Genomic DNA, 12,826 nt, shown 5'->3' with positions numbered 1-12,826 from the left:
CATACACCCTCCTGCGCACAACTCTATCCATAGCCCACGCCTCGCAACCATACGAAATTGTTTGCGCACTCTCTCTTATCCACTTTGCCTTTGTAAAATGGCACTATGCACGCATTCCGCCAATCCTCAGGCACCTCACCATGAGTCATACATACATTAAATAACCTTACCAACCAGTCAATAATACAGTCACCCCCTTTTTTTAATAAATTCCACTGCAATGACATCCAAACCTGCTGCCTTGCCGGCTTTCATCTTCCGCAAAGCGTTTACCAAATCATTTCCCCTAACCCTCTCACTTTGCACACCACCTCGACCAAAACACCCTATATCTGCCACTCTATCATCAAACACATTCAACAAACCTTCAAAATACTCACTCCATCTCTTTCTCACATCCCCACTACTTGTTATCATCTCCCCATTTGCGCACTTCACTGAAGTTCCCATTTGCTCACTTGTCTTACGCACTTTATTTACCTCCTTCCAGAACATCTTTTTATTCTGCCTAAAATTTAATGATACTCTCTCACCCCAGCTCTCATTTGCCCTCTTTTTCACCTCTTGCACCTTTCTCTTGACCTCCTGTCTCTTTCTTTTATACATCTCCCACTCAATTGCATTTTCTCCCTGCAAAAATCGTCCAAATGCCTCTCTCTTCTCTTTCACTAATAATCTTACTTCTTCGTCCCACCACTCACTACCCTTTCTAATCAACCCACCTCCCACTCTTCTCATGCCACAAGCATCTTTTGCGCACTCCATCACTGATTCCCTAAATACATCTCATTCCTCCCCTACTCCCCTTACTTCCACTGTTCTCACCTTTTTCCATTCTGTACTCAGTCTCTCCTGGTACTTACTCACACAAGTCTCCTTCCCAAGCTCACTTACTCTCACCACCCTCTTCACCCCAACATTCACTCTTCTTTTCTGAAAACCCATACAAATCTTCACCTTAGCCTCCACAAGATAATGATCAGACATCCCTCCAGTTGCACCTCGCAGCACATTAACATCCAAAAGTCTCTCTTTCGCGCGCCTGTCAATTAACACGTAATCCAATAACGCTCTCTGGCCATCTCTCCTACTTACATACGTATACTTATGTATATCTCGCTTTTTAAACCAGGTATTCCCAATCATCAGTCCTTTTTCAGCACATAAATCTACAAGCTCTTCACCATTTCCATTTACAACACTGAACACCCCATGTATACCAATTATTCCCTCAACTGCCACATTACTCACCTTTGCATTCAAATCACCCATCACTATAACCCGGTCTTGTGCATCAAAACCACTAACACACTCATTCAGCTGCTCCCAAAACAATTGCCTCTCATGATCTTTCTTCTCATGCCCAGGTGCATATGCACCAATAATCACCCATCTCTCTCCATCAACTTTCAGTTTTACCCATATTAATCGAGAATTTACTTTCTTACATTCTATCACATACTCCCACAACTCCTGTTTTAGGAGTACCGCTACTCCTTCCCTTGCCTTGTCCTCTCACTAACCCCTGACTTTACTCCCAAGACATTCCCAAACCACTCTTCCCCTTTACCCCTGAGCTTCGTTTCACTCAGAGCCAAAAGATGCAGGTTCCTTTCCTCAAACACACTACCAATCTCTCCTTTTTTCACATCTTGGTTGCATCCACACACATTTAGACACCCCAATCTGAGTCTACGAGGAGGATGAGCACTCCCCGCGTGACTCCTTCTGTTTCCCATTTTTAGAAAGTTAAAATACAAGAAGGGGAGGATTTCTGGCCCCCTACTCCCGTCCCCTCTAGCCGCCTCCTACGACACGTGAGGAATGCGTGGGAAGTATTCATTTACCCCTATCCCCAGGGATAATATATATATATATATATATATATATATATATATATATATATATATATATATATATATATATATATATATATATATATATATATATATATATATATATATATATAAATAAATATATGATAGAGTGGCAGATATAGGGTGTTTTGGTCGAGGTGGTGTGCAAAGTAAGAGGGTTAGGGAAAATGATTTGGTAAACAGAGAAGAGGTAGTAAAAGCTTTGCGGAAGATGAAAGCCGGCAAAGCATCAGGTTTGGATGGTATTGCAGTGGAATTTATCAAAAAAGGGGGTGACTGTATTATTGACTGGTTGGTAAGGTTATTTGATGTATGTATGACTCATGGTGAGGTCCCTGAGGATTGGCGGAATGTGTGCATAGTGCCATTGTACAAAGGCAAAGGGGATAAGAGTGAGTGCTCAAATTACAGAGGTATAAGTTTGTTGAGTATTCCTGGTAAATAATATGGGAGGGTATTGATTGAGAGGGTGAAGGCATGTACAGAGCATCAGATTGGGGAAGAGCAGTGTGGTTTCAGAAGTGGTAGAGGATGTGTGGATCAGGTGTTTGCTTTGAAGAATGTATGTGAGAAATACTTAGAAAAGCAAATGGATTTGTATGTAGCATTTATGGATCTGGAGAAGGCATATGATAGAGTTGATAGAGATGCTCTGTGGAAGGTATTAAGAATATATGGTGTGGGACGAAAGTTGTTAGAAGCAGTGAAAAGTTTTTATCGAGGATGTAAGGCATGTGTACGTGTAGGAAGAGAGGAAAGTGATTGGTTCTCAGTGAATGTAGATTTGCGGCAGGGGTGTGTGATGTCTCCATGGTTGTTTAATTTGTTTACGGATGGGGTTGTTAGGGAGGTAAATGCAAGAGTTTTGGAAAGAGGGGCAAGTATGAAGTCTGTTGTGGATGAGAGAGCTTGAGAAGTGAGTCAGTTGTTGTTCGCAGATGATACAGCGCTGGTGGCTGATTCATGTGAGAAATTGCAGAAGCTGGTGACTGAGTTTGGTAAAGTGTGTGAAAGAAGAAAGTTAAGAGTAAATGTGAATAAGAGCAAGGTTATTAGGTACAGTAGGGCTGAGGGTTAAGTCAATTGGGAGGTAAGTTTGAATGGAGTAAAACTGGAGGAAGTAAAGTGTTTTAGATATCTGGGAGTGGATCTGGAAGCGGATGGAACCATGGAAGCGGAAGTGGATCATAGGGTGGGGGACGGGGCGAAAATCCTGGGAGCCTTGAAGAATGTGTGGAATTCGAGAACATTATCTCGGAAAGCAAAAATCTGAATGTTTGAAGGAATAGTGGTTCCAACAATGTTGTATGGTTGCGAGGCGTGGGCTATGGATAGAGTTGTGCGCAGGAGGATGGATGTGCTGGAAATGAGATGTTTGAGGACAATGTGTGGTGTGAGGTGGTTTGATCGAGTAAGTAACGTAAAGGTAAGAGAGATGTGTGGAAATAAAAAGATATGTATATACACATGTATATACACATGTATACACATGTATATACATACATACATATATACACATGCATATATATACACATGTATATACCTACGTCCACACACGCAAATATACATACCTACACAACTTTCCATGGTTTACCCCAGACGCTTCACATGCCCTGATTCAATCCACTGACAGCAGGTCTACCCCGGTATACCACATCGATCTAATCCACTCTATTCCTGTCCCGCCTTTCACCCTCCTGCATGTTCAGGCCCCGATCACACAAAATCTTTTTCACTCCATCTTTCCACCTCCAATTTGGTCTCCCTCTTCTCCTCGTTCCCTCCACCTCCGACACATATATCCTCTTGGTCAATCTTTCCTCACTCATTCTCTCCATGTGCCCAAACCACTTCAAAACACCCTCCTCTGCTCTCTCAACCACGCTCTTTTTATTTCCACACATCTCTCTTACCCTTACGTTACTTACTCGATCAAACCACCTCACACCACACATTGTCCTCAAACATCTCATTTCCAGCACATCCATCCTCCTGCGCACAACTCTATCCATAGCCCACGCCTCGCAACCATACAACATTGTTGGAACCACTATTCCTTCAAACATACCCATTTTTGCTTTCCGAGATAATGTTTTCGACTTCCACACATTCTTCAAGGCCCCCAGAATTTTCGCCCCCTCCCCCACCCTATGATCCACTTCCGCTTCCATCATTCCATCCGCTGCCAGATCCACTCCCAGATATCTAAAACACTTCACTTCCTCCAGTTTTTCTCCATTCAAACTCACCTCCCAATTGACTTGACCCTCAACCCTACTGTACCTAATAACCTTGCTCTTATTCACATTTACTCTTAACTTTCTTCTTCCACACACTTTACCAAACTCAGTCACCAGCTTCTGCAGTTTCTCACATGAATCAGCCACCAGCGCTGTATCATCAGCGAACAACAACTGACTCACTTCCCAAGCTCTCTCATCCCCAACAGACTTCATACTTGCCCCTCTTTCCAAAACTCTTGTATTTACCTCCCTAACAACCCCATCCATAAACAAATTAAACAACCATGGAGACATCACACACCCCTGCCGCAAACCTACATTCACTGAGAACCAATCACTTTCCTCTCCTCCTACACGTGCACATACCTTACATCCTCGATGAAAACTTTTCACTTCTTCTAACAACTTTCCTCCCACACCATATATTCTTAATACCTTCCACAGAGCATCTCTATCAACTCTATCATATGCCTTCTCCAGATCCATAAATGCTACATACAAATCCATTTGCTTTTCTAAGCATTTCTCACATACATTCTTCAAAGCAAACACCTGATCCACACATCCTCTACCACTTCTGAAACCACACTGTTCTTCCCCAATCTGATGCTCTGTACATGCCTTCACCCTCTCAATCAATACCCTCCCATTTAATTTACCAGGAATACTCAACAAACTTATACCTCTGTAATTTGAACACTCACTCTTATCCCCTTTGCCTTTGTACAATGGCACTATGCACGCATTCCGCCAATCCTCAGGCACCTCACCATGAGTCATACATACATTAAATAACCTTACCAACCAGTCAACAATACAGTCACCCCCCTTTTTTAATAAATTCCACTGCAATACTATCCAAACCTGCTGCCTTGCCGGCTTTCATCTTCCGCAAAGCTTTCACTACCTCTTCTCTGTTTACCAAATCATTTTCCCTAACCCTCTCACTTTGCACACCACCTCGACCAAAACACCCTATATCTGCCACTCTATCATCAAACGCATTCAACAAACCTTCAAAATACTCACTCCATCTCCTTCTCACATCACCACTACTTGTTTTCACCTCCCCATTTGCGCCCTTCACTGAAGTTCCCATTTGCTCCCTTGTCTTACGCACTTTATTTACCTCCTTCCAGAACATCTTTTTATTCTCCCTAAAATTTAATGATACTCTCTCACCCCAACTCTCATTTGCCCTTTTTTTCACCTCTTGCACCTTTCTCTTGACCTCCTGTCTCTTTCTTTTATACATCTCCCACTCAATTGCATTTTTTCCCTGCAAAAATCGTCCAAATGCCTCTCTCTTCTCTTTCACTAATACTCTTACTTCTTCATCCCACCACTCACTACCCTTTCTAATCAACCCACCTCCCACTCTTCTCATGCCACAAGCATCTTTTGCGCAATCCATCACTGATTCCCTAAATACATCCCATTCCTCCCCCACTCCCCTTACTTCCATTGTTCTCACCTTTTTCCATTCTGTACTCAGTCTTTCCTGGTACTTCCTCACACAGGTCTCCTTCCCAAGCTCACTTACTCTCAACACCCTCTTCACCCCAACATTCGCTCTTCTTTTCTGAAAGCCCATACAAATCTTCACCTTAGCCTCCACAAGATAATGATCAGACATCCCTCCAGTTGCACCTCTCAGCACATTAACATCCGAAAGTCTCTCTTTCGCACGCCTGTCAATTAACACGTAATCCAATAACGCTCTCTGGCCATCTCTCCTGGATTATATATATATATATATATATATATATATATATATATATATATATATATATATATATATATATATATATATATATATATATATATATATATATATATATATATATATATATATATATATCCCTGGGGATAGGGGATTAAGAATACTTCCCACGTACTCCCTGCGTGTCGTAGAAGGCGACTAAAAGGGGAGGGAGCGGGGGGCTGGAAATCCTTCCCTCTCGTTTTTTCTTAATTTTCCAAAAGAAGGAACAGAGGGGGCCAGGTGAGGATATTCCAAAAAAGGCCCAGTCCTCTGTTCTTAACGCTACCTCGCGAACGCGGGAAATGGCGAATAGTTTAAAAAAAAAAAAATATATATATATTCATATATATATATATATATATATATATATGTATATACATATATATATATATATATATATATATATATATATATATATATATATATATATATATATATATATATATATATATATATATATATATATATATATATATATATATATATATATATATATATATATATATATATATATATATATATATATATATATATATATATATATATATATATATATATATATATATATATATATATATATATATATACATATATATATTTATATATATATATGTGTATATATATATATATATATATATATATATATATATATATATATATATATATATATATATATATATATATATATATATATATGTATATTGTTACGAACTCAAAACTTGTTGGAGCAGGGTCGCCAGTAACATATATATGTTACAAATGCTATGTTAATCCTTGTCTTTGCGAGGATGTTAGATATGTTATGTTGCACATCAGGATAACTCTATCTAATCGTTGTGGGATTAAATTAAAGATCAGCATTACATTAAATCTACTTATAATGAAAAAGAATTGATGTGTACAAAGATAAGCACATAAACCAGGCATGAATCATTGACGTTAACACTGAACATGAGTTTAACATTGAACATGAGTTAACATTGAACATGAGTTAACAATGAACATGGGTTAACATTTGTACATGAGTTAACATTTGTACATGAGTTAACATTTGTACATGAGTTAACATTCCAGATAAGATTTCAAGCCAGGAGATCTCTCTCCTTTATGACAGTTCTTCAATAACATTACACTGTTAATTATAACGGGCTTACAGGCTTACAGCACAGTACTCGGGTAACGGGCTTACAGGCTTAAAACACAGTACTCGGGTAACGGGCTTACAGCAGTAACGGCTTACAGCATAGCAGGGCTTACAGCCTTACAGCACAGCAGGGCTTACAGGCTTACAGCAGGGAGGACAACTTACCTCGCTGGGCTAGAGAGAGAGAGAGAGAGAGAGAGAGAGAGAGAGCAGCGGGTGTCATGGGTATTTATTACAAAGACGAGTCTCCACCCTGCTAGCTATAACACCACCCTTGATTGGCTATGGGACTAAGAGCACTTGTGATTGGTTGGGGTATTCTAGTGACGCACATTCTGGGCAGCTCACACTCCTCTTGATTGACAGCTCAAATGGCCATCTGGTTTCAAAATTAAATTATTAAGTCTAATGCTTGGTGGGAACAGAAGCTCCGAGCCATTCTCAGAGGAAGACACAAGGACACACATACATATACACGAACATGTGGGCACACGCGCACACGTTCGTAACACCCCCCTCCTTAAAGGAGAAAATTCCTGGAAGAGGAATTTTCTTACCTTAAGAGCGGGATAAACAATCAGCTATCACAATCTGTTAGTACATGAGGTGTGCTGACAATAGTGTAACCTATAAATTGTGCATAGTGTAACAAGACCCACCTATTTAATTTCAGACTCCGATCCCGTCATTTAACATTTTGAAAGGGGTTGGTAGTCAGTACACTTAAAGTGATTGGCTGAAGGGCACAAATATACAGAAAGTGTTATAATACAAATAGGAAAAACAAAGGTTACTTCTATGATTGCCTGAGGAACACATACAGAAAGTGCTACAATACAAATAGCAAAACAAAAGTTCCCTCTTCATGGTGGCTATCTGTTTGGGCTCAACCTTCTCTCTGTCCTCCTGCATGAGGACCTCACCAGCATCTACATCACTGGCAATCACAGCTAATCTGGTTGGAGCCTGCAAAATATAACATTTAAAAGTAGGGTTCCTAACTGATGAGAGAGACTGTCTCATACTGCTCATTCCAAACATCTGATATCATTCTTCAATAAATCTGTCAGAGGGGGTTTTATGAGAGTGTTGCAAAATTTACAATGAACATCCTATAGTACACAACCATATCCAAGTAACACTTCAGTTCTCTCACGCCTCCGCCCGGGTCCCAGGTCTCCGAAGCACTCTCAGCTACGTCGTCGACTTCGTCACACACGGCTACCGCTGGACGTTGGATGATGCAGACTGGCACCGTCGGTTCCAAGGGGGAGGATCACGACTGAAATATGGCTTAGGCATGTTCACGTGGCATAATCTCCGACCTCTGCGCCTATCGGGGGTATAGACACGGTAATTTGAGTCTCCTACACTGCAGATAATGGTGTAGGGACCCTGAAAATGGACAGCCAAGGGTTGACCTGGCTGCGGAAGTTGAAGCAACACCTCGTCGCCCGCCTCAAACCTTCTCAAACGAGATCGTTTGTCAGGCCATAGTGTCCTCCGTTCCTGAGTCTCTCTTGAATGGGCACGAGACAAATCCTCAGTCTCACCCACTGATTCTTATACGGACTCGTAACCAGCACAGGAGGTATCACACATCTCACTAATTTCATCCTCAGGGAGAGTCTTCTCTCTTGAATGGGCGCGAGACAAATCCTCAGTCTCACCCAATGAATCTCGTTCGGACTCGAAACTAGCACAGGAGGTATCACACATCTTCTCCTCACTAATTTCATCCTCATGGAGAGTTTTCTCTCTTGAATGGGCATGAGACAAATCCTCAGTCTTACCCACTGACTCTCGTATGGACTCAATCTCAGGGAGAGTCTTCAAATCCTCTGTCTCATCGGAGGCTATACCAGGGAAGAGGGTATCACACAGTTTCCTCTCGCTGGTCTCACTCTCAAGAAGAGTCTTCAAGTCCACTGTCTCAGCGGAGTCTACACCAGGGGAGAGGGTATCACAGAGCTCCCTTTCACTAGACTCACTCGTAGGGAGAGACTTCAATTCCTCCGTTTTAACGGAATCTACACCAGGGGAGAGGGTATCACACAGCTTCCTCTCGCTGGCCTCATTCTCAGGGAGAGTCTTCAAATCCTCTGTTTCAACGGAGGCTACACCAGGGGAGAGGGTATCACACAGCTTCCTCTCGCTGGTCTCAGTCGGGGGAAGAGTCTTAACTTCCTGCGTTTCAACGGAGTCTATACCATGGGAGAGGGTATCACGCAGCCTCCTCTCGCTGGTCTTCACTTCCTCCGTTTCAACGGCTATGTCCTCAGGCTCACGGCCTGCCGTACCAGCTGACATGTACCTGGCATCATCGTGGTTGGGGACTATCTCTGGTACCTCTTCATCAAGCTGCACTGCCTCTATGGACTCCACCGGGCCCGTAAGCAACACCGGCACTGGGTTCATCTTCCCACCCGCTAGGTCACTGCCTAACACAAAGTCCACACCTGAGACAGGTAACCTATTTACAACCCCTATGAGAGCATGGCCCGTGAAGAGATCTGTTTCTACCCTCACATCGACTAGTGGAGCTTCCTTGGGACCCGACAGTCCATCTAGCAAGACTCGGTCTCCAAACTCTCCTCGCGGCACTAAGCCATCCTACATCAGGGACTGCAGCGCACCAGAATCCCGTAATACGGTCACTTTTCGTCGTACACCACATCTACTGACAAAACCCTCGGACAGGAACGTATTGTAGTTCCCACAGAACGGATCCTTAACTGCAGAGTGACACTCTCGCAACCCCTCACTTTCCTAAGAACAGGGACAGCCTCACCTACTTTACTAAGTGGCCCTAAAGTTGAGACGAGATTCACCGATCTACTCTTGGTAGAATCTCTGGATTCCTTCTCTCGAGCCCAGCAATCCTTCACCTGGTGCCCAGCCTTGCCACAGTGAGAGCAAAACTTTACTTTCTGGGAGTATTTCCCCTGAATTTTATGAGTTGCCGGCAAGGTAGCAGATTCAGGTGGGATTACATAACCATTGGTCCTCCCTCTGCCGTCAAAGCCCTTTGAACGTCCTTCGCGTCAAATTCGAGATTTATTATTACTAACATCTCCAACTCCTCTTTACTAGTTCTCTTGACATAAATCAATTTAAACTATTTGCAATAAGCTTCAACTCATGCTTTGTTAAAGATTTAATGTCCTCGGGAGAGGGGTCAGATCGACAGAACTGGTCAACGTCAGCGTCGCTGGTCAACGGCATGATTAACGAATCAAGGAAAGAGATTCCGTTAAGGCAAGAAAAATCCTGGCAAGGTCGCCAATTTATATGTTACGAACTCAATACTTGTTGGGGCAAGGTCGCCAGTAACATGTATTATGTTACAAATATTGTATTAATCCTTGTCTTTGCAAGGACGTTAGATTTGTTATGTTGCACATCAGGATAACTCTATCTAATCGTTATGGGATTAAATTAAAGATCAGCATTACATTGAATCTACCTATAATGAAAAAGAATTGAAGTGTACAAAGATAAGCACATAAACCAGGCATGAATCATTGAAGTTAACACTGAACATGAGTTTAACATTGAACATGAGTTAACATTGAACATGAGTTAACATTGAACATGGGTTAACATTTGTACATGAGTTAACATTTGTACATGAGTTAACATTCCAGATAAGATTTCAAGCCAAGAGATCTCTTTCCTTTATGACAGTTCTTCGATAACATTACACTGATAATCATAACGGGCTTACAGGCTTACAGCGCAGTACTCGGGTAAAGGGCTTACAGCAGTAACGGCTTACAGCACAGCAGGGCTAACAGGCTTACAGCAGGGAGGACAACTTACCTCGCTGGGCTAGAGAGAGAGAGAGAGAGAGAGAGAGAGAGAGAGAGAGAGAGAGAGAGAGAGAGAGAGCAGCGGGTGTCATGGGTATTTATTACAAAGACGAGTCTCCGCCCTGCTAACTATAACACCACCCTTGATTGGCTATGGGACTAAGAGCACTTTTGATTGGTTGGGGTATTCTAGCGAAGCACATTCTGGGCAGCTCACACTCCTCTTGATTGACAGCTCAAATGGCCATCTGGTTTCAAAATTAAATTATTAAGCATAATGCTTGGTGGGAACAGAAGCTCCGACCCATTCTCAGAGGAAGACATCTCTATACACAAGGACAAACACATACATATACACGAACGTGTGGGCACACGCGCACACGTTCGTAACAATATGTATATATATATACATATATATATATATATATATATATATATATATATATATATATATATATATATATATATATATATATATATATATATATGCATCAGAAGTGGAGGGAACAATCACCCCGCCAATTAATACCAATTTCTCAACTGCCCATATCCCATATCTCTTGCACATGCTATCACTGCTTCACTAAATATCTCCCATTCCCCTTACTTCATTTGCTTACAACTTTAGCTATTCTATACCCAATCTCTTCTAGTATTTCACACACACACACACACACACCTCTTTTTTCCAAGCTCATTTCTTTCTCACCCTCTTCTCATTCATATTAGCTTCTGATGCATATATCCTCTTTGTCCTCTATCCTCATGTTCTTAACACTACCTCACTAATATGGGAAATGACAAATATATATGAAATAAAATATATGTGGTTTGATTGACTAAGTAATGAAAGGGTAAAAGATATGTGTGGTAATAAAAAGAGTGGTTGAGAGAGCAGAAGTGGCTTTGTTGAAATAATTTGGACTCGTGAGGATGAGTAGGGAGGATTGACAGAGAGGATGTACATGTCGAAGATGGAGGGAACGAGAAGTGGGAGACCAAATTGGAGGGGGGGGGGTGGAGTGAGGGAGATTTTGAGTTATCGGGGCCTGGGCATGCAGGAGGGTGAGGGGCGTGCGGGGAATGGAGTGAGTTGGGGCGATGTGGTATACTGGGGTCGGCATGGTGTCGGTGGATTGAGCCGGGGCATGTGAAGCTTTTGGGGTGGGCCGTGGAGGGTTCTGTGGGGCCTGGATGTGGGAAGGGAGCTGTGGTTTCGGTGCATTGTTGCATGACAGCTGGAGACTGAGTGTGAACGAATGGGGCCTTTGTTGTCTTTTCCTAGCACTGCCTCACACACATGAGGGGGAGGGATGTTGTTATTCCATGTGTGGCGGGGTGGCGGTGGGAATGAGTGAGGGCAGACAGTGTGAATTGTGTGCATGGGTATATATGTGTGTGTCTGTGTGTGTGTATGTGTGTATACGTTGGGATGTATAGGTGTGTGTATGTGGTGTGTGTGGACGTGTATGTATGTGCATGTGTGTGTGGGTGGGTTGGGCCATTCTTTCGTCTGTTTCCTTGCGCTGCCTCGCTGGCGCGGGGGACGGCGACGGGGCAAAGTGAATAAATAGATAAATATATATAGGGGAGAAAGAATACTTCCCACGTATTCCCTGCATGTCGTAGAAGGCGACTAAAAGGGAAGGGAGCGGGGGGCTGGAAATCCTCCCCTCTCATTTTTTTTTTAAATTTTCCAAAAGAAGGAACAGAGAAGGGGGCCATATGAGGATATTCCCTCAAAGGCCCAGTCCTCTGTTCTTAACGCTACCTCGCTAATGCGGGAAATGGCGAATAGTATGAAAAAAAATATATATATATATATATATATATATATATATATATATATATATATATATATATATATATATATATTATCCCTGGGGATAGGGGAGAAAGAATACTTCCCACGTATTCCCTGCATGTCGTAGAAGGCGACTAAAAGGGGAGGGAGCGGGTGGCTGGAAATCCTCCCCTCTCGCTTT

This window comes from Panulirus ornatus, chromosome 27 (genome assembly GCF_036320965.1).
Source record: "Panulirus ornatus isolate Po-2019 chromosome 27, ASM3632096v1, whole genome shotgun sequence".
In the NCBI taxonomy this organism is placed as follows: Eukaryota; Metazoa; Arthropoda; class Malacostraca; order Decapoda; family Palinuridae; genus Panulirus; species Panulirus ornatus.
Note: the sequence above shows the minus strand (reverse complement) of the source record.